At 39.6% G+C, this 19960-nt stretch overlaps 2 long non-coding RNA genes across 4 annotated transcripts in view; one reads left to right on the top strand and one right to left on the bottom strand.

The window, feature by feature from the left end:
- Nucleotides 1-8141, top strand: part of LOC112989957 (uncharacterized) — a 57620-nt gene extending 49479 nt beyond the window's left edge. The window contains exons 4-5 of one of the 3 annotated variants that reach the window (XR_010389318.1): nt 4080-4163; nt 5333-8141. This is a non-coding gene — a long non-coding RNA (uncharacterized LOC112989957). Of the gene's footprint in view, nt 1-1877; nt 2071-4079 lie in introns of those variants that run through there. The other 2 variants (XR_010389317.1, XR_010389319.1) reach the window with 2 other exon arrangements.
- The window catches only part of LOC112989956 (uncharacterized), an 87122-nt gene that overhangs the window by 3843 nt on the left and 63319 nt on the right, over nt 1-19960 (bottom strand). The gene's annotated exons all lie outside the window — the stretch shown is intronic.

Raw genomic sequence — 19960 nt, 5'->3', positions numbered from 1 at the left:
AGGCTGCAATCCACCAAAAAGTAGGGCTTTCTGTCAAGCATTCTGCAATGAAAATGTTCTGGTTTTCTCCATGGGGAAGTTTATTCTTGTATCTCTAAAGTGAGAAGGAGTAATGGGGAGTTCTCCTTCTGCGTGTTGTCACCAGCTCTTCATCTCTGCATGTCTTGCTGGTAACTTATTCACCCAATGCAATAAAGCAGACTTGGTCTTTCACGCCACGTTAAAGAAAATAATCAACAGAGTGCTTAAACCATGTCTGGATTGACTGCAGATTTCAACTGAGTTCAGTAGTAAAAGGAAATCCTAGTAGTTCTCCTTCCCCACAGCCAGCCTTGCCCAATGTCTAGTGTTAAAATAAATTATGTTTTTCAGTGTGTAGGATGAAATAGGAGTTGCTATCACAGCAGGATGAGTTTTTCAAGCACTTCGACTTACATTAGGCAGCAAACTTTTGCTCCCATACAAGGAAGGATTTTCAAATTAGATAACCAAGATGATATTGGGGATAAATCACTTGGGGCTGTGATTCATGTTCTGTGTAGCTTTGCTTGGTGCTAGGTATATCACGTTCTCTAACAGCCCTTAACTGGGACTTTGACAGAACTACTTTTTTTTTTTTTTCTTCTGAATGATATATAATCAAATTCAGTTCTACAACTTCTTTTTCAGTCATCTCTGTCCATTGTTCTTTTATTCCAAGTATTCCTTGGCATGCTTTAAGAACTACTGAAATATTTAATAGCTGTTTAAAAGTAACAGCTATGACTACTTAGACTAGACATAAATAGGAGAGACTAAATGGGTCATTACCTTTACAAGTGTTTATGGAGAAGGATTTAAAAGAAACAAAATTGTGGATCCAAATGTTCCATTATTCTCTGTGTTTTAAGGGAGAAAGCAGAGTAGGTTTACAAAATTAAGTACAGAATAAGAATACTCTGAGCCCAATAAAAAGATGAGGGTGCTATTAGAGAGAAATGCAAAGTTGCTCAGCCCTTTGAGAAGTCAAGCCACCTATGGAGCTGCTTAGATAGGGATTCTTGACTCTAACATCCCAAGAATGAACATTTTGTTTGTGATTCTTAATCTCAAAATGATGCTAGTTGTGAACAAGAAAGAATGTATTTTCCATTAAGATGGGGGGAAGGTATAAGATAGAGTGTCTCTGTTCCCTTGAGGCCTGTTCAAGATCTTAAGTCAATGGAAATCTTTCCATTGAGTTCAAAGTGCTCTGGTTCACATCCTTATAGAGCTTGCTTTGTTGTCAAGTCCATTCCTTCTCCCCCCCGTGTTGCTCAATTTGCTTTCTGCTGATGTTAAAATCTTTTTTTTTTTCAAATATTGTTAATAAATCTGTATAATCTTTGGCCTCTAGCTGAGTCTTCCTTCTATGGCACACTGTTGCACTTTACGCATGACTACATGGTTGAGGGTTGCTCTGGAAATTACTCATAAAAATGAATTGCCTGGTAATACCACAATTGTCAATATGTGTAGGTTGCAGCATCCCCCCTGTGGGCCATTGTAGAAGATCATAAAATCTCATTTCCAGGAAAGTTTCAAAACTTTTATTTTCTAAGGAACATTAATTAGCAGAGTCCAGACGACCTGTCCCACTTCTCCATTCATTTCCTCTTTTTCCTCCTCAGACGTGGTAGTTTGGAGGCAACTGGCAACAGATCACATGTCAGGCTCCTGGTTTTATGCCTCTGGTTTCATATCGATGTCTGCTAAAGTGTTTAAAAACAGCAAGACTCACAAGCCTAATGTCCAAACCAATGTTTGTCTGTGATCATTTCCCTGTTGTTAAACTGTTGTAACAAAAGCTGATTTATAAGTCTGACACTTCTGCAGACATATGCTTTGGCATTCTACAGGCTTCCCAAGACTCATGCCCTGCAGTACTGCTTGTTGACCTCTCCTTCAGTCACAGGACTCAGAGGGATCACCACAATGGCCAAACCACTCTGGACCTACATGGTTGTGAAAACATTAGTCATACCCCCATCAGAGTTTACAGTGATGCATTTTTTTCACTGACAAATTATATTCTGTTGAGAACAGAACTTTTTGCAGGTACTTACCAGTTCTTGTGAAGCTGCTACCTGGGAAGGGTTCTCATGCCCAGGATGAGACTCAAAATACATCAAAGAGTGAGAAAACTGTCACATCTCCCAGCTAATCATCCTCTGATCAAGGCATTGACTGGTGACATGGGAGTCCGGACTTCAAGTTTCTGTTCTGCAAGATGCCCGAGTGTCAGAATCCTGCATCTCGGGCAAGCTTTCTGGCCGCTGAGCTATCGGCTATTCTGAAGAACAGCTCCCTCAGTCTCTCCTGTTGGACCTGTTTCACTTTGTATAAATAATTAAACATGAATTGGAACAAGGACTTGAATTTAGACTGCCCATTGGACTATCATATTAGTCTTTCTGCAGGCCAATGAGTATGTAACTATTTGTACAAAGAGGATAAGCTGCAGAGCAACAGAAGCAGCTGAGGGATCCCATAAACTCAAAAAAGCCCAAACACTTGTAGTAAAATCACTTAGTAGATTACAAAAAACCTGATTCTCAGTTCTTGACCTGAATGCGGCAGAACAAGAACTACTTGCTGTTCTAGGGAGGGCTTTGTCAAATCAACTCCAAAGGTCGTGTTTCCATCCCATTTTGGACAGAAATATTATTTTAAAGTCAAACTTTTTTTTCTGAAATGAAAATATAGTTCCTGTAGCTATATGATCCTCTAACAAATCCTCTCTATTAGAATGATGATATTAAGTATCTTTGGCATCATGATAGCATGATTCTCACAGTCTCTGAAACATCTGCCCCACACATGAAGAAGGACCTCACTATTCCTAGTCTGAGTCTAGTGAGTTGTTCCTTTGACATTCTTCCCAGCTTTGCTGCCGTTCTTAAAATGGAAGGCTGTGTCTATTATTTACTTACTATCTTTGCGTGACAAGTAAGACATTTAGTCATATGTGGTCATAGAGAAAAAATAAGCTAAGGCAATCAGAAAAGTTCACTGATTAGTGTAAGATTACTGTAAAAGACAATACAAAGGGAAAGCAAGAACTGGGGGTGCTAAGTCCTAATCCTCTTACCTACCCACTATAAAATGTGCCATAATAACTTTCGTGTTTATGTTTGATGGTCAAATACAAGAACTAAAATCCACGTTTTAGACAGATTCAGCTCTCTGTGAGCAGTTTTGATGTCAACAAGTTGGTATTCCTGTAGATCATGCAAGGTTCTGCTTTTTCTTTAATGTCATATAATAAATACTTCATTTTCATAAGCACTCCCTTAAATTCAGTTAAGAGTTAACAAACTAAAATATACAAATATGCGGGAGGTTTTATGAAGAACTGCAACTTCAAAAGGAGCTGGTTTAGGAGTCATGACCTTATTTTTTGCAATAACTTATGCATCATGAACTTACGTAATTGGCAGCAGATAACATATCACACTCTCAGTTTTATGTCCTTGGTTTGACAACAGTGTCAATTGAAGTATTTGCAAACTGCAGAACTAATGCAGCCTCATAGCTGAAAATGTTTTCATCCCAAAAATGATGTTTGTAGCAAATCATTTCTCCTTTATTGTATTTTTTTAATGTTACTAAGTTCAGTATCAGAAATGGATAGGGTATTCAGATAATTTTGAACATGTTTCTGAATACTGTTTATCCTAGTGAAATGGAAATATCTGAGAAACAGAAGCATATATTTTTGTAATTCAAATGTCCTCAGGAAGCACAAAAGCACACACAGCTTTGTTACTTTTTTGTCAGCAAATTCACCTGTTGCAAGGTACATGAGCTTTCCTCACTGCTGTTCAATGTCTGGGACCTAGACCCAAAGTCCCAGAGATGATGTGGCTGAAATCTCAAACTGCTGCTGACCTGTTGAATTAGGTGCTTGCATGAAATGGATTCAGAGCTCTAAATCTTTACTTGCTATGCTATCCTTTGAGCAGGAGTCTATGGTTAAATAAATTACTTGAGAAATGAGTGACCTGGAGTTTAAAACACTTTAGTGGGGCAGATTTGAGCCTACTTCTTCCTTTTCCTAGAGACTGCATTAAGCACCAGACTAGAGGCAAGGCTGGACTGGTCCTCCCTGTTGAAACTGGTCATCTGTACCACCCACTGAGAAGGTCAGTCCTCTTGTGACACTGGCATCTTCAGAAGCTACCACAATAAAAAATGCATAAGATAACAAACCTGAAAAAGGGAGGGGCTTAAAAGGATCCTTAGGGGATTAAGGTGCTTAACATCCATTTAAATTCAATGGCAAAGAGGCCCTAATTTCTTGAGGATCTTTTGAGTGATTTGAGGCTTAGGAGTGGGAGCTGTTTGGTTTTTGGCTGTGAAATGTGTATTTGTTGGGGGAGCAGTTATGTTTCAAGACACTTGATTCACAATAATGTGTATCATGGAGGAAGAGAATTGCTGCAATTTCATTAATTTTAAGTAGTATCCTACTGCCCCACCTGATACAACAGGTCATTTTCTAAGACTATAGATATCATCATTGTGGCTGTCTGCTTCTTCTTCAAAGCATAAGCCAAAAGTGACATACGCCTGATGAGATAACATTTTCCTCAACATACTTAGTTGTCTGCTCAACCAAATTACAACCGAATGGCAGGAAACAATCATATGCTGTCAGTTTAGTAGAGTATTTGCTATTATGTCTCATCTGAACCTGAATTTAAACTGACTTGAAGAGAACCACTCCCATGTGTCTTGAAATCTGGCTAATGGCATATTATCATGGGCAATGTAGATTATTTGGAGAAATCTGTAGAGGCCACGTTTGATTCAATTTTATTGAAAATCGTCAGTATCCGGGAGAGTAAATTGACATCAGTGAAACTCCCTGATGTAGCTAAACTAGAAGCTACAAACTGCAGCCAGGGCAGAGAAATCATTTATAGGGAATAGCAGGAGGATGGATAGAACATTCAAACTGGAAAAACTGAAACTGATACGCATAGGAAAAAGGGACACACATTCATCAGGTGGAAAAATGTAAGGACGTGCAATACTGAAAGAAACCTCAGGAGCAGCAGGAAGGATTGCAGTGTCACACAGCAAGAAAACAAAGCTCTTTGGAGCAGTACATACAAAGGTTGCCAAACCAGAAGAAATACAACGGTGCTTTGGAATCATAGGAAATTTGGCTTGAAGGGATCTCATAAAATATCCAAATCCATTCCTGTTTCTCAACACAGGAACAATTGTATCTATCTAATTGCCAAATTCTGTTTTGTTAGCCTTTTCTTAAAAACCTCTCATCATGGATTTTATTCAACTTCCATAGTGCTTCATTGCCCTTATCATTGGAAACATTTTCCTGAGGTCTGACTCCAATCTCCCTTGCTGTTATTTAAATGCAAGAATGCTGCGTTCAGCTCTGGACAACACACTCCCGGAAAGATATGGATTGTATCTGCATTAGCATTTTAGTTCAGATCAGGAGTTTATGTTTAAAGTCCCCAGATTATCCCTACTTATTGCTCTGTTTCAGACAACAAAGCAGGCTCAGACTCACAGACTTTCAGACAAAATTAAATCAGAAGGTGTGTTCCAGGAGTGCATCTGATGAACTCCAGTCATAGACATCTGGTTTGCAGGACCAATCTAGACCTATTCCAAAATAAAAACCTTAACACATGCATAATTGTGGATGTTAGGCCTTCAGCTTCAACAGCTTTACTCTATAGCTCCTGTTTTACACTCACTCCACACTTGTACTGGGCCACACTCCTTGGTAGTTTAGATATAGCTCCTGGCAAATTTTAATCAAAAAGCTGTGATGGGCTGGAAGAACGGATTTATTAAGGAAGAGCAAGCCAGGTACACAAACAGGGCACAAGGAGTTTTGTAGCCATCATTTACCCTGGTTCCCGTGACATGAAACAGCCATGGTCATGCAGCTTGTGCAGCCCTTTCCTTTATCTCAGACCACTCCAGACTGGTCAGCTCAAGGACAGAAAGGTGAATTATAATGGCCAACAATTATACAGACTTTAAGAATGGAAGATTTTAATTTGGTATCTCAGAATATAACCAAGAATGAGATGTAATGAAGATAAGAAAAGAAAAACAGATAATTAATTTCAGAAGACAATGTGCTGGCAAGACATCTTTTAAACAATGGAGCAGTCTCCCAGACTCTTCTCAGTAATGCTTCCTATTTGCTTGGTACTTTTATAACCAGATTGGCAAATGCTAGTAAACAGCCTGCAGGACATTATCATGCTCTGGCAAGGGTTTGGGCTGGATGATCATTTCCATCTAGACTTCCTCTCAACCCAGACTAAAGTTTTGGATGCAGGCTCTCTTTCTTGCTTTGCATTTGCCATGAAACCCATGTGTAAGTTGGAGCTCCTAGGTACAACATTTAGTATCAACAAATGCCAGTCAGAAGTCTTGGGATCTGAGGCAAATCTCTTCGGAGATGACCAATGCATCTCCACTGATTCTGAGGACCCTTGAAACAAACTTTTGATACTCACAAAAATGGACGCATGTCTGTAAATGTGTGAGAACACGGAGCCTCTCTCCCCTCTTGGTACTCCAAGATAGCAAGCAGCAATCCCTCATTGGCCTCAAAATTGTACAGCTCTGGTAACAGGTTACTTTGCCTGAGCTGGTGTTTCCTGCCAAACAGTGGCATGCTGCACAGTGTGCTTGTGGAGTCAAGCTGACTTGTACCTTGTCGGTCTGGTATGTGGTCAGCACAAGTCTGCATCTTTCTGCACCTGCTCTTGCAGACATGCCTTTAATTAACCTCTGTGTGAATAAGCAAAAAGCAAAATATCAAAACAACTTCTCCCTTTTTTTGGCTCGTTCCATGTGCCTCATCTCTTTAATACCTGTCATCAGACTGTCAGAACATTGAGGCATGAATCACCTTATTTTAATGTCTTCTACAGAATCAAGCACCTTGTCCCAAAAAAATGCAACAGAGACCAAGAGAACTGCACTGAACTCACAGTGAGGGCTTAAAGAGTTTTGCAACTTCTTTGGGGCTGAAGTGTCCTGTCGACGGCTCTATAATGTTGAAACCCTCTCTAAAAAATTGTTTTTTAAAAAAGTCCCAGTTTAGCCACCCATAAATTGAGTCATCTAAGCCTTACAAGTCATTTTGAAAAATCACAGCCACATTCTTAAACAGAGAGGCCACATTTTCATTTTAGCAATATGGATATAAATTAGAATCCCTCTTCCTCTCTGTGTCTAAATCAAAGAGCAATGCCTTTTAGAGGACTGTATGTTGTACCCCTTCAGCGCACACACAGGCATACTAAGACCAAGACCACCAATAGCAAATGCAGAATTATTTATTGCCATATGAAAGATCAGTACACACAACACAGAGCAAATAGAAAAAAAATTGGAAAATGAGTTTTAAAATTAAGATTACAGAGCAGAAATAACAGAAAAAGCACTTAAACATATTGCTGCCCCAAGCGGGTGAGAATTTCAATGGAAAATAACAACCAAATGTTTCTGTGCTGTGGTTGGCTTTGGAAATCAAATGAAATTCAACTTAAACTCAATTTATTCTGAAGATTTTGATATTATAGAGGCACATATGCATGTAGTATTCAGTTATTTCTCAAACACAAAACTCTTCTGGGCTCAAATTTGTGTAACACCAAAAAAGGGTTTTAAAAAGAGAAATCCCTCTATTCTGTGAAACTGTTTCTGGGAACTTTCCTGGAAATCCCAGCAAGACAAGCCAAAGAAAATTATCTATGGGGAATTGTGATTGTTGCAGCAAATATGTGCTTATACTCTGATTCACTTAATTAAGCCCTTCAACTGAATAATGGAATAGAAAACAAGGGACATACTGAAGAATAGTAACCAATCTATAACAAGATCATACCAGTTATTAACTATACGTTACACAAATGTAAACCCAAACCAGCAGCAAAGTCAGACTGCACTTATGACTTTCAATAAATGCTTTAAAGCAGCATTTGTCAATGGTGTTAATTTTTAATTATATGACTGGTGACAACACTGTATACCACCCAAGATTTCAGCATGCTGGGAAAATCTAGTTTCTCTTTTGAAGTTAAATTTCAAAAAACCAATAATTTCTGAAGGATATTAATGGGGAGAGAATGGAAGAAGAAACACACACACAGTGGAGAAGTTAAAATAAAAAAATGGATGTTTAACAAGCATATTAAACATCCAGATTACAAAACTTAGGTGGCTATTCATTTCTATTTCACTTTAAATGAACAGTAATGTGTGAAAATTGTATTAGGAAAATACATACTGTTCTCTCATAAGTGATACTGCTGTTTTCAAACAACAAATGCACTGTTAACATATCCATTTGTATTGTGCTGTATAAGTAATAGTCAAAATCTGTCATGAACTTGTGGTTATTGAGTGAAGTTCATTGATAGTCTCAGTGAATTCCTCTTGGACAAGCACATAATAAACGCAACAACTATGGTTCTGCAGCTATTAATGGAATTGTCTTCCAAGAGGTCTGTAATTACATCTGGGTGAAGACTGGTCTCCAGTGGTCCACGAGGAGATGTACATCTATCTATGCTTATTATGGTACACTATGGAGCAATGCCACTTTGGCAAAATGGTATTAAATACCAAGAAGAACGTGTGATAGGAGGAAGTGCAAGACTCAGAGATGGAGACTGAAATGTTGTTAAAGTAAGAGATGATGTTAATAACCTTAATGAAAGCCTGCAACATGGAAGAAAAGGGAAGCACACGTTTTACCTCAGTTTCTGATACACCATTCATAAACCATCACAGTTAAATCATGTCATCCCAGATCAGGACTTCCAACAATTTTTTAAAAAGCGTGTTATCTCCCAGAAGCTATTGCCTTGAAAATTCTCCTTCAATCAACCTTGAGTGCCTCAGCTTTCACAGAGTTTCCCATGACATTTTGATGTTCAACTTATGCATGATATTGGTCAAAAGAGACCAAATAGGCCAGCTGAACAAATACAATGCATTTCATTTTTCCCATAAAAAAAAAAAAAAAAACATATTTAAAAGAGAAAGGTTGCATTTTGGGAAGTTGTACAGGTACAACAAGCCAAATCCCTGGGGCAGTTTTGCACAGCTCAGCTAGAGCAGAAGATGAAATAAGAGCTTGCACTCCACTCTTCAAATGCAGTCAGAGACGTGCTGCATTGCAATGACTTCTCTGTCTTACTTTAGGTACAAGGGAGTGACTTCACCCCCAACACACAACAACGTATCTGAACAGGCAGAAAGCCACTAGTAAACTCCTTTAGTGCTGTCACCCTGCATGCACTTTGGGATCAAATGAACCGGTCCTGAACTCCAATATTACATTCTCCATTCCTTGAATGGCAAAAAAGCATCTAGAATTAAGAAGCAGGATATCCAAGCAATATAGATAACGAATTCTGCAGTCCTTACTCACACAAACAATTTCCTCACATCTCCCAGAAGGTGGAGGCTGCAATACAATATACAGTGCTAAATTAAACCTTACACAAACATTACTGATATGTACAGATGTACGCTGCTTCAAGCGCTTACTCATCGTATGTGATACGAGAAAACGGCAAGTTACTGGGGGCCAAGGGCAGGCATTACAAGAACATTTTTCAGCTATTCAGAGTTGTGAATCCAAGGCAATGTGTTGTCAAATTGAATGTCTGTATATGAAAGAGCTACAGTTATGGAATATGATGGCAATGAGCACTGCACTTTATTTATCATCTTTTTCTATTATTAAGATGTTCATTGCAAGGAAATACACTTAAGCGACTTTAATTCTCTACTAACAAGCTCTCTATATGGAGAAAAAGTTAATTTCAAAACTTTTTGGAAAGACCATTCTAACTTGCTACAGTGCCCACAGTTGGGAAGAAGCATCTAGTCAAGCACAGTCTGTAACAGTACTCATATCAGGCCACTTTGGGGTACTTCCACCGAGGTGTTTAACTGACTACATCTTGCTTTCCTAGTGGAAAAATAATGTACACTGCTCCAAATAAAGTAAATAATTTTTATACACAGAAAGAAGGATAGATATTTTATAAAGTGTTTCCCTGACCTATTATAAATCAAAAATGTGAAAAAGTTCCAAACTCCTTCAAAAGTAATTCATTAAATGTTGTTGGCTACATCACCGCCTATTACGCGCTCCAATTTGACCATCTCTTGCCAAAGGTCAAATGGCCAAAGCGATGGTAGTATCCTCAATTAAGCAACATCTGTATCGATAGCCAAAACGAAATACTGCTCACGGAAAACAAGGGCAGGACCCATTCCCATTTTCTCAGTACACCTGCTTTTTCAGTTTGGTTCCCCCTTGAAATAGGGCTGAAAATACCCATGGAGCCTGCTAGGCCTAAGCTTGGGTCTTTCTTGATTAGGGGCAACTATTAGCACCAAAATATTCGCATTAAACCACACACCTAGGATTCTCCCCTTCTTGCTTCTTAATTGTCACCATGACAATGTCAACACTTAAATCACCACCACTGAACATATGCGAGATGTGGCCCAGTTTACATCTCTTGGAGCTGTTATCTAGACTGCTCTCAGACACGCTGTTGCACTTGGCTCAGATTTCTTAGGCTTTCTTCACAGCCACCGAGCTAGAGCGTTACATCAGCAGAGAGAGGGGATGGCAATGACCAGGCGAAGAGGGGCCATTACAAAGGTGGGATTCTGGAGACCGAGGCACAAACAGGAGCTTGCAGCCACATGTTAGCTCAAGCCAGGCTCTGAGCACTGCAGCTCTGCAAGGAAACTGGCTGCCTTCGTGACGCCCTGCGCGTAGGCAGGTCCTGCTGAAACCAGCACGGCTCTCAGCACTACTCCCGGCATCAGGTGCTGGCGCAGTCCTGTTCCGCTTCAGCAAGGATTTTAACCAAAAATTCCAGCAACATCAGGCAAGATCAGAATCATCGTTGCCTTGAATGCCCTTATGGCATGGAGAAGATAGTTAACATAATGCCCAGTTCTTTGGGCAATAGAACAAAACTGCATTAAATGCCTGCTTCAAAGCCACTGTTGTAAAGGACAGATGTCACGCCGACGAACAAGAGCTTGGTGCATTATCTCTCTGGCATCTCACCCGAGAAAGAGGAGCATGTTTCATCCCAATAACTGGGATTGTCTGTGAATAGGAAATACAGTTACAGTAGAGTTAAACAAGGCAGCATATTCCTAATAATGGAAATAGAGCACCTTTAATATTGTAACACCTTTAATATTATGATATAGTATTAGTAGTAATTTAATCTTAAGAGCAACTATTTCATAAGCATGGAGGTATTTTTAATCAATGCTTATTGGCTTTTTTTAAAGATGACTACAGTGATTACAGAATTATTACATTTTAAAGGTATATTTCTAATTACATTCTGGCAGCTCCTTAGCTGGAAATAATACCAGAGCTATTTTGATACCAAAAGCTGTGACATTTTATACCAGCTAAGGTTATCTGCTGTCAGCTGATTATCTGGATCAAACATCATTACAAGCATATGGTCAGCAGAGGTGACTTTGAAAACCTGGGTGCAAAAATTGGAAATGAGCTAATGAAAATTCTGGGTCTACAGAACAGGATTGGAATATTTCACTGGAAGAACTGAATGACTTCAAGGACTGCAGTAGTACAAACAGGATGAAATCCAGTATTACCTAGCTCAGTTTCATGAAGCTGGCAGCAAAAATGTTATCTATAAACTGGGCACTTACCAGATGCATGTGGGAGAGGAGAAAACTCCTGATGTTGCAGTCAATTTCAGGATTAGCATGAGCCCCTACAGAGATGCAGCTATGGTAAACAAGAATTACGATCCGAAAACACATGGGATATTTCCAGCAGAAAGGGATGCGCTGGTCATACGTCATTGGAATACTGTGTAAAATTTAGGTCACCAATTTCAAGGACAGACACAGCTGTGCTCCATATGGGGGAGATCCACAGCCACAGCCCTGTCACATGGCCCCGGAGCATGTGCCTGGGCTCCCATATTTGTGTCTGGGAAATCCCATGCCATGCACTACATGAACAGGAAATCCAGCGTGGGGGAAACACGAGCTGTACAGAAGGCCAGTGAGTGCACAATAAGTCCGATGCATTCGCGATGTGCTGGGCTCATCAGGACAAGTTGGCTCTGCAGTGCATCGCACAGGGAGACTGATCTAGCTGGGAGGCTCCACAGCTTCTGTACATAAACTTTTCCTTTTATCTTTGGATTTCAAGGAGGTCCAACACGTATTGCACAGCACCGATCAAATAACGTAGCACATGTAACATATGCCCAGTGTATCCCTGACATGTCACGCTCATTGCCCAAGTGCTCGGCCGTCAAACTGCATATGTATCTGTCTGTGACTTCCAGACGTCAACCAGCCTGATTAGAACGATTGTGCTGAACAAGTGACCATATGCTGTACCAAGCAGTGCTAATGCAAGAAAAAGGAGGAGAGGGTACAGCCATGTCTACTTCTCCAATTAATCTTTTCCTGTATGATGCAGAAAAATGGGCTTCCATGAAACAGGTGCAGAAGAGAGCTTCTAGGGGGATCAGGGAAACGGAAAGCCCGTCCCATGAGAAGAGACTATGAGCATATGTGAATAAACAGGTGCAGATGGATGTAAAGTCCCTTGCCCTTACTCTCAGTTGACCTATTCTGGGTCCAGAATCCATAGCGACTGTATTAGCACAGTGCTAACGAAGTCTTCAGCAGAACTTACTAGCTGAGGCTTGGCATTACACTGACATAGCCCTATAGCTGCCGGGAGAGGGGCAATCTGCACCCCAGCTCACTCAAAACATAAGCAAAACATCAGTCTGAAGCTGCCTGCCCCACTGGTACCACTATGCCCCATACAAGCCTGGCGTGTTAGCCCCAGTGCAAAAGTGCCCCGGGGGGATAGGGCTGCCCTCTGAACATGCACTGAAAGGGGAGGAAGAAAAAGGGGAGGAAGAAAAGGGAAGAAAGGGGAGGAAGAAAAATTGGCTCAGCAAAAAGACAATGTTGGCATAGGAACAAATGGGTGTAAATCGGCCATAGATACTTTTAAGCTGGAAATTAGAATAACTATTCTAAACGTTATGGCAATGAGATCCTGCTAAAGCCTCACACAAGTAATGGGGGCAAAAATGTAACTAATTTTAAGGTGATACTTGATACGTTTCTGAACAGAAATCTATACTACAGAGGTATCTGAAAAACTCCTAGACATCCCGTAAGATCCCACCCTGCAAAACTCCATTAGCTGTGAACTGCAAACTGAAACCCAACTGAAATCAGAAATTTAATTAAAAACAGCTCCACTGAGCCCGCTGCTGGCAGTCATTATGCTGGTAAAAAGTGACAGCTGCTTCCATTGGCAGCCCAATGTCAATGACTGTGAAAGCTGGCCAAGGCATAGACACAGGTTACGGCTACCCTAGGACCACAGCATTTTGTAGAAGGTATTTATAAGAAAGAATTCAGAGCCTTATACATATGCTTTCAACAGCTAAGATACTTACTCCTACTTTATGTTTTGCTGCTGTCTTCCATTTTTTTGGCTCAGTGGGAGCATAATGCTAATTAAAATTAGTTAAGAAAGAAAATGTCAATTTTTCCAAATACAACGTAATTGTTCTTAAAAAAATGTTCCCTCAGTATCTAGTAAATCCAGGGTTGGTTTGTTTGCAATAAATATTTCAAAACTCTTTCCCCTTTCTATGAGTGGTCTTAGATCACTTTGATCCCTCTTATTCACAATCAATAATACATACATCTAGCTCTGTAAAAATGTATGATTCCCATATAAAAGGGGTTGTGAATACCTTTTGTAAATAAGTACCATTTTCTTGTTTTAAGAAATTTGAACTTGATTTCAGGTAAGAACTAGCCGCAAGGGACTAGGATTCCCACAAAATCAATGTTATGAAAATGTCAGCCAAAAAAGTATAGTTGGATTCTGGGAAGCAGGTTTGCATATATGTTAATATTCAGAGGCAATTTGTGGTGCTTCATTTAAGTTTCACAGCGGATGATGGACTGCTCAAGGTATTGAGAAGATTGAATTGGAATCCAAAATTTAATATCTAGGTTTAAAGTACCCATTTAATCTTTGGTTGTTTTTTGTGCCAGAGCTTCAGGTGGAAATGATGTGCCATATGAAATGATGAGCTGTATCACATAGCTATGCTTGTCACAGTTTTTCCCTGTGAAGATACTGTATTGCTTAGTCTAAGAATAACTTTAAAATTCACAGAAAGTAAGAACTGTTGAACAGCTAAAAATAAAAAGTCACAGGAGGACGCTCTATTAGGCATAAACATTGAGACCCTTCGAATCAGCTTGAGCTACTGAGCTAACCTAAACATTTGGGGTGAAATCCTGATCCCAATGAATTCAAAATTATTTGTGGTGAGAACTAATGTTTCTCCTTTTATTTCTGTTTTCCTGCTAATGAGTATCAGATACAACATTGCAAGACTATTCTGTAAACAAAGTGCAAAATTAATCATTTTCAGAGGAACATTTTATTCACAGTAGGCTATGTAGGGAAGGAATTAAGCCCAAGTAAATAAACAATGAAGGTAAATCAGAATATACAGAGAAAGTGAAAAGACCATCAGAAGATGCAATTAAAAAAAATTACTGGATATATTATGGCATAAAGCAAAATACACCATTTATGAGGAAAATTCAGTGATTGAGCAAAATGCTGAGTAATTTCATCTGAGCATTAAATTATTTGCAGTTTCCTGCATAAAAGGAAAAATCAGAACAGAGATTCAGCCCCTTTTCATGCCAAAGATCTTTTCCTCATCCAAGAACAGAGAAACTAGCAGGTTTACACAATTTTATGTCAATTAAAATTTTCCATATAAACAATGTATAACCAACTGACTTCCACTTCCAATACTTTCCGGGCAAAGGTTTAGAAAGAAATACTGCATTGCAATTTAAAATAACCAAATTGCATCTATTTTGGACCAGGTAACGAATTACATGCAGTTCACATTTGTCAAAATCTTTCTATCTGACTGCAGAGGTCTATTATTAGGATGTGTCAAACCTGTCCAGAAACCAGCCATATTTCTTTCTACTATTGATAAACAGGGCTTGCATTAAATCAGGAGATTAAGAGGTGTATTCCATCCAGTTTTTATGTATGTTTAGTCATTTATCCAAAACAACATTGCCAAACCCTGACCACAGAAATAGTAAAAATAAATACCAAAGGTCTGGGAAGAGAAATCCTGAGGATACAAAGAGAAGGTAACTTCAAGGGAGTATCCTGGAAATTAAGACTTATAAATCACTAAAGGCTGAAAGAAACAAATTTCAGAAGTTGCATAATGCCATTTTACATGGCTAAAAATAATGGAGTCATGGTGCAAACGCCAGGAAAAAAAATCACTGAAAAACTTCACAAGCATTTATGTTCAAAGAAAAGTCCTGAGGAAGGCAAGTTATTTGAACAGAGCATAAGAACACAGCAATGTTGCGTCCCAGCTTTGTTTGCAATGTCGCTTGTTTAAAACAGGTCTGTCATACTTAGAACGACCATTTACACAGAATGAGAGCATGTTATGTATGTAACATACATTTTAGTGATGTTGGGGATAAAAGGTGGATCATCTCCATTCTATATTCAAAACTGGGCTGATATTCCTGTCTATGTAGCGTGAACTATTCCATTCTTGTTAAATTATTTGCTCCTCAGCTCTACAGCTTATTCAAAAAGTGTTAAACCACCGCTGGGAAAACCCTTATATTGTAGAAAATGAAGGTCACCCTGAAAAAGATTATTCTACACATGATCCCTAAAGATTTTTCCTGCATAAATGTTTTTCTAAATGCTATTTTTCCTGCTGTCCCCTCTGAGTCTGTTACAGATTGAAAATTCAAATGTTTATGTCAATTCAGGCAAGACGCATGCAATAGTCTGAAAACTTGAGAGCTTTTAAAGGCTCTCAGAATTATTTTAAAATTCTGTATAGTCCATTGCACTTCTTAAGGAAAGCGAGGTGATGAAAATTGCTTCCTGAGTCTTCAGCTCTCCTTTTGTCTGTTATCATACTACACGGCTCGAGTAAAATCCTGATCACTACGAAAACAACAGGAGTTTGCCACTGATCATTCAAGGCTTTCACCACACGAGTATCTGGGCACTAAGAATTAGTCTGTAACAAAGAACACCAGGCAGCCGTGAGATTTCCCCACAGAAAGGAAGCTCAAGAGTTTCCTTTGCCCCAACAAAGCCTGGACCCAGTCACTCAACTCAAAAGTAACCTCAAAACATTTTGAGAAAATATCATTGTCATGCAGCAGCATGCCATTTAAAAGAAGAAAACTAGCCTTAGTTATAAGCCCGTTTTTTTACATGGTGTATTGAAATTTGCTTAGTGAAAACGTGTTCTTTGTCATAAAACACTGCACAGGGTGCATTTTGCTAGAACCTTTTTAGCGGAGATTTAGATTCAAGCAAATTGCATGTCCTGATCCTCCTCCGCATCACGTCTGAAACCAGTGTGGAAAAAATAATGGAAGAAGCATTTCCTCTCTCTGCCAATGACTTCATCTGTATTCAATGTGTTTAAAGTTGCCACTTAAGTATAACTCTATGGGGTTCCACTTCTGGACTAGACTGTTGTCTTTGCTGCAGAGCAAACCATTCAGATGACTATACTTATACTATACTACCGGGGTACAGCCTGAGCTCTTGAGCCACAACAGCTTTCGAGCAGCTCTCTTGATGGGTAGCAGAGATGTGCTTGGCACAGGGGTTTCTGGGTGATCTGATTTCCTGCTGCTGGAGGAAGTGTGCTAGCAGCTGCTGCTGAAGTTGACGTTGTTGGCTCACCCGAGAAGGCAGCTGCGCCCCCCCTTCAACTCCATCCCCCGGCGACACACGGGAACCTTGCAACAGCCACTGTCACCTCCTGTACACCTCCCAAACAGCTCTGCTACACAAAAAGGCGATACTACGTACATTTTCCTTGCAGTGAAGCGTAACACATTCTCCTACGCAACTCCACCCCGGTGCGGTTTGCTAACATGGTTAAGACAGTCTGGAGGGGCAGTTCTGTCACGCCAGCCTTGGCTTCGGGTTGCAGCCATTTCTTTCGTGCCTTCTCTGCATTGCACCTGCGGTCTTTGGTTTTGTCATGAGACAGTCTAGGGAGCTAAGCTGGCAAGAAATAATTCATTTCTGTAGAGCTAAGCTTTTCTGCTCCCTTAGTTTCCTAAACCAGTTTCACTATGGGATCACAAAAGACCCAGTGCAAGCAGAAGTGAGAAAGTAGTAACAGGCTAGAAAATTGTCCCTTTTGGCATCATTTAGTGTTGTAATTGTTTTGTTTTGTTTACGGTGCAGCTCAAACAAACAAAAAAACATACCTCTCTCCCTCTTTTCAATCCAGATCCTTTTGGTCATCTAGTTTCTACTAGAACAACAGGGGCAGTAGTAAGCAGTAGTGTGGAAGTAGATGCAGAAACCTGTTAGCACGTCTGGGGAACTCTGAACTGGGTCATGCTGTTATTTCTTGTGGCTGTTAGCCAAATAAAAGTTTTGGTAGGTGGCTCAAAAACTCAAGAAAATGCGAGTTGCCACTTTCTCAGGGTCGAGCTCAGCATTGCACTAGAAGAGAAATGGTTCTGGAACCAGTCCTCCCTCCAAATCAGTCAGTTCCCCTCAAATTCAATCCATAATCAGCAGCAAGTGAAAGGAAAAAGCTTCAGTGCAGGGAACCTCTTGGTCTTATACGACATATTAGTCACGTATTCGAAGGTGAGAACACCAGGGCGCGGTAGGAGAGTCAAAGCTAATGGCTCTGCTGGTGGTTTTATAGAGCAATCTGGAGCACGGCCCTTTTTTTCTCTCCATCCGCAAAGCTACTCCAAGCGTTGGTTAGCTGCTTGACTTCGCACGTTTTTTCTCTCTCCGGGCACACACATTTGAAACCGGCTCAAGTCACACAGAGAAAAAACAAGATGCAGGGGAAAAAAAAACCAAAAAAAACAGGTGTCATCTAGAAGTGGTGAAAGATTAATAAGGATGTAGGTCCAGAAACAGCAAGACCCATGCACAGACTCCAGCTCAGAGTAACTTCTTTCCAGAGGTGTCATTAAGAGTAAACAACTGTAAATGGAGTTTATCCACTTCAGATTTCAGCAACGTTTACCCACTTCTTACAGATACCAAACAGGTGAGTAATTTACCACTGCACTACTACACTTCTCTGTAGTCAGTGGACACAGGTAGACACTTACAGGAGGAGAAACTGTTTAGCTATTATTTCAGGGCCCGATCCGAACTTCAGTGAAGTCTTCTGATTCTTTCACATAAGGTTCTGTTCTAACACATTAACTACATGTAACTAAAGTGATATGAGATGCGGATTTCTTCCAAAATACATTTAGTTTCCTGTCAGAAACTATTGAGTGCCTTTGCACAGGGAATTATAAAATAGAAAATAAACATGTAAATATACCATTTCAACACATCCTCTACATCAAAGCAGACCTGATGTTCTCCATTTCGGCTTTTTAAGGTTTTATTTTTATAAGTCGCTGAATTTATTTTGTAGCTCCTGTTTACCAAAAGAGCTTTAACAAAGTTATAAATTACATTTATCAAATCAAAAAAACCCTAGAACTATAAAGTTCTCAAAAGCGGAAATAATGTAAACCTTCTCTCTGCATCTCTGCACGCGCACACACACACACACACACACACACACACACTTATATATGTAAAGTTAGTGACTGCTGAACCACAGACCACATGCAGAAGAGTAGAAAAACCACCCACAACCAGATGTGCCACTGTAAATCTCATATTTTAGAATATATTCCATGAACTTTTCAATGCTCAGAAGGCACATGCTATTAAGAGCAATATAGATTCCTAGAAAGACCTTTATGTATCTAAAAATAAGAGAAGGTCCATTTCTAATTGGAAGGTATGACCCTTATGAAGCTCAGAGATGGTTTACCGGAGTGAAAACATGATTCTGAAAAATGTCACATAATAAAGAAGTGAGACTAGCAGAGACTAGCACCACTTCAAACTTTCCTAGAACCGAAAGGGCTACAGAAACAACTCAATCCTCTTCCGCTTAGTTTTTATAAATATAAATGAATGTTGTACTCAGAGTGAATGCATCATGACTTGTAGAGCCATGTAGAGCCACTGCTTCACTATGAAGCTGCAGCCTGCGATTATATTTGAAGTCTATAGTAGGAAGTGTAGCAGAAAGCTATTATAACAAAATGCTTCAGTTCTCTGCTCTACCCGCAGCTGAATAGGAAACTCCAATTCAAAAGCTTCTCTCAAGCTATAAAAATAAAGCAAAGTTTTTTCCACAGAATGGAGAAAAAGTCATTTCCAAGGCATCTATTCAGCGACAAATATTCTATATAAGACTAAATAGTTTGTTACCTCAGAATATCTCCCACTGATCTAGTAGAGCAAAGTTTGTTGATATTCAGGGTTGCAAACCCATCTGTTTACTCAGGCTTTTGTCTGTCAGCATAGTTTGAAGAGGTCGCTTTGAGAGATCAATTTTTTTTCCTGGGGGTTTCTTTAGAGCTACCACAATTTGTTATTGCGTCTGTTTAGAGGCTTTAATTTGTGGTTTTCAGGATTGCATAACTGCACAGAGAGGTGGTGAGTGGCCCACATGAAGAGTTCAAAATAAGTTTGACAATATAGTAAATAACTACTCAGTAATTTTCCCTGGACTGAGAACCATGGAATGCCAAAAAGTTATTAATCAGGCTAGTGTATGAACATGTCCTTTGAAAGGAACAGAGCATGTATTTCCATTCAGATACTGAATTCACTTCACTTACTGTTGACACACACTAAAGATGACCCACCAGGGGCTACAAAATAAGCGCCTGATTAGACTGTTCTAAAACAGTTATTCTGAACCAGATA

The sequence above is a fragment of the Dromaius novaehollandiae genome, chromosome 5, assembly GCF_036370855.1.
Source record: "Dromaius novaehollandiae isolate bDroNov1 chromosome 5, bDroNov1.hap1, whole genome shotgun sequence".
In the NCBI taxonomy this organism is placed as follows: domain Eukaryota; kingdom Metazoa; phylum Chordata; class Aves; order Casuariiformes; family Dromaiidae; genus Dromaius; species Dromaius novaehollandiae.
This window is presented reverse-complemented; position numbering and strand designations above follow the sequence as displayed.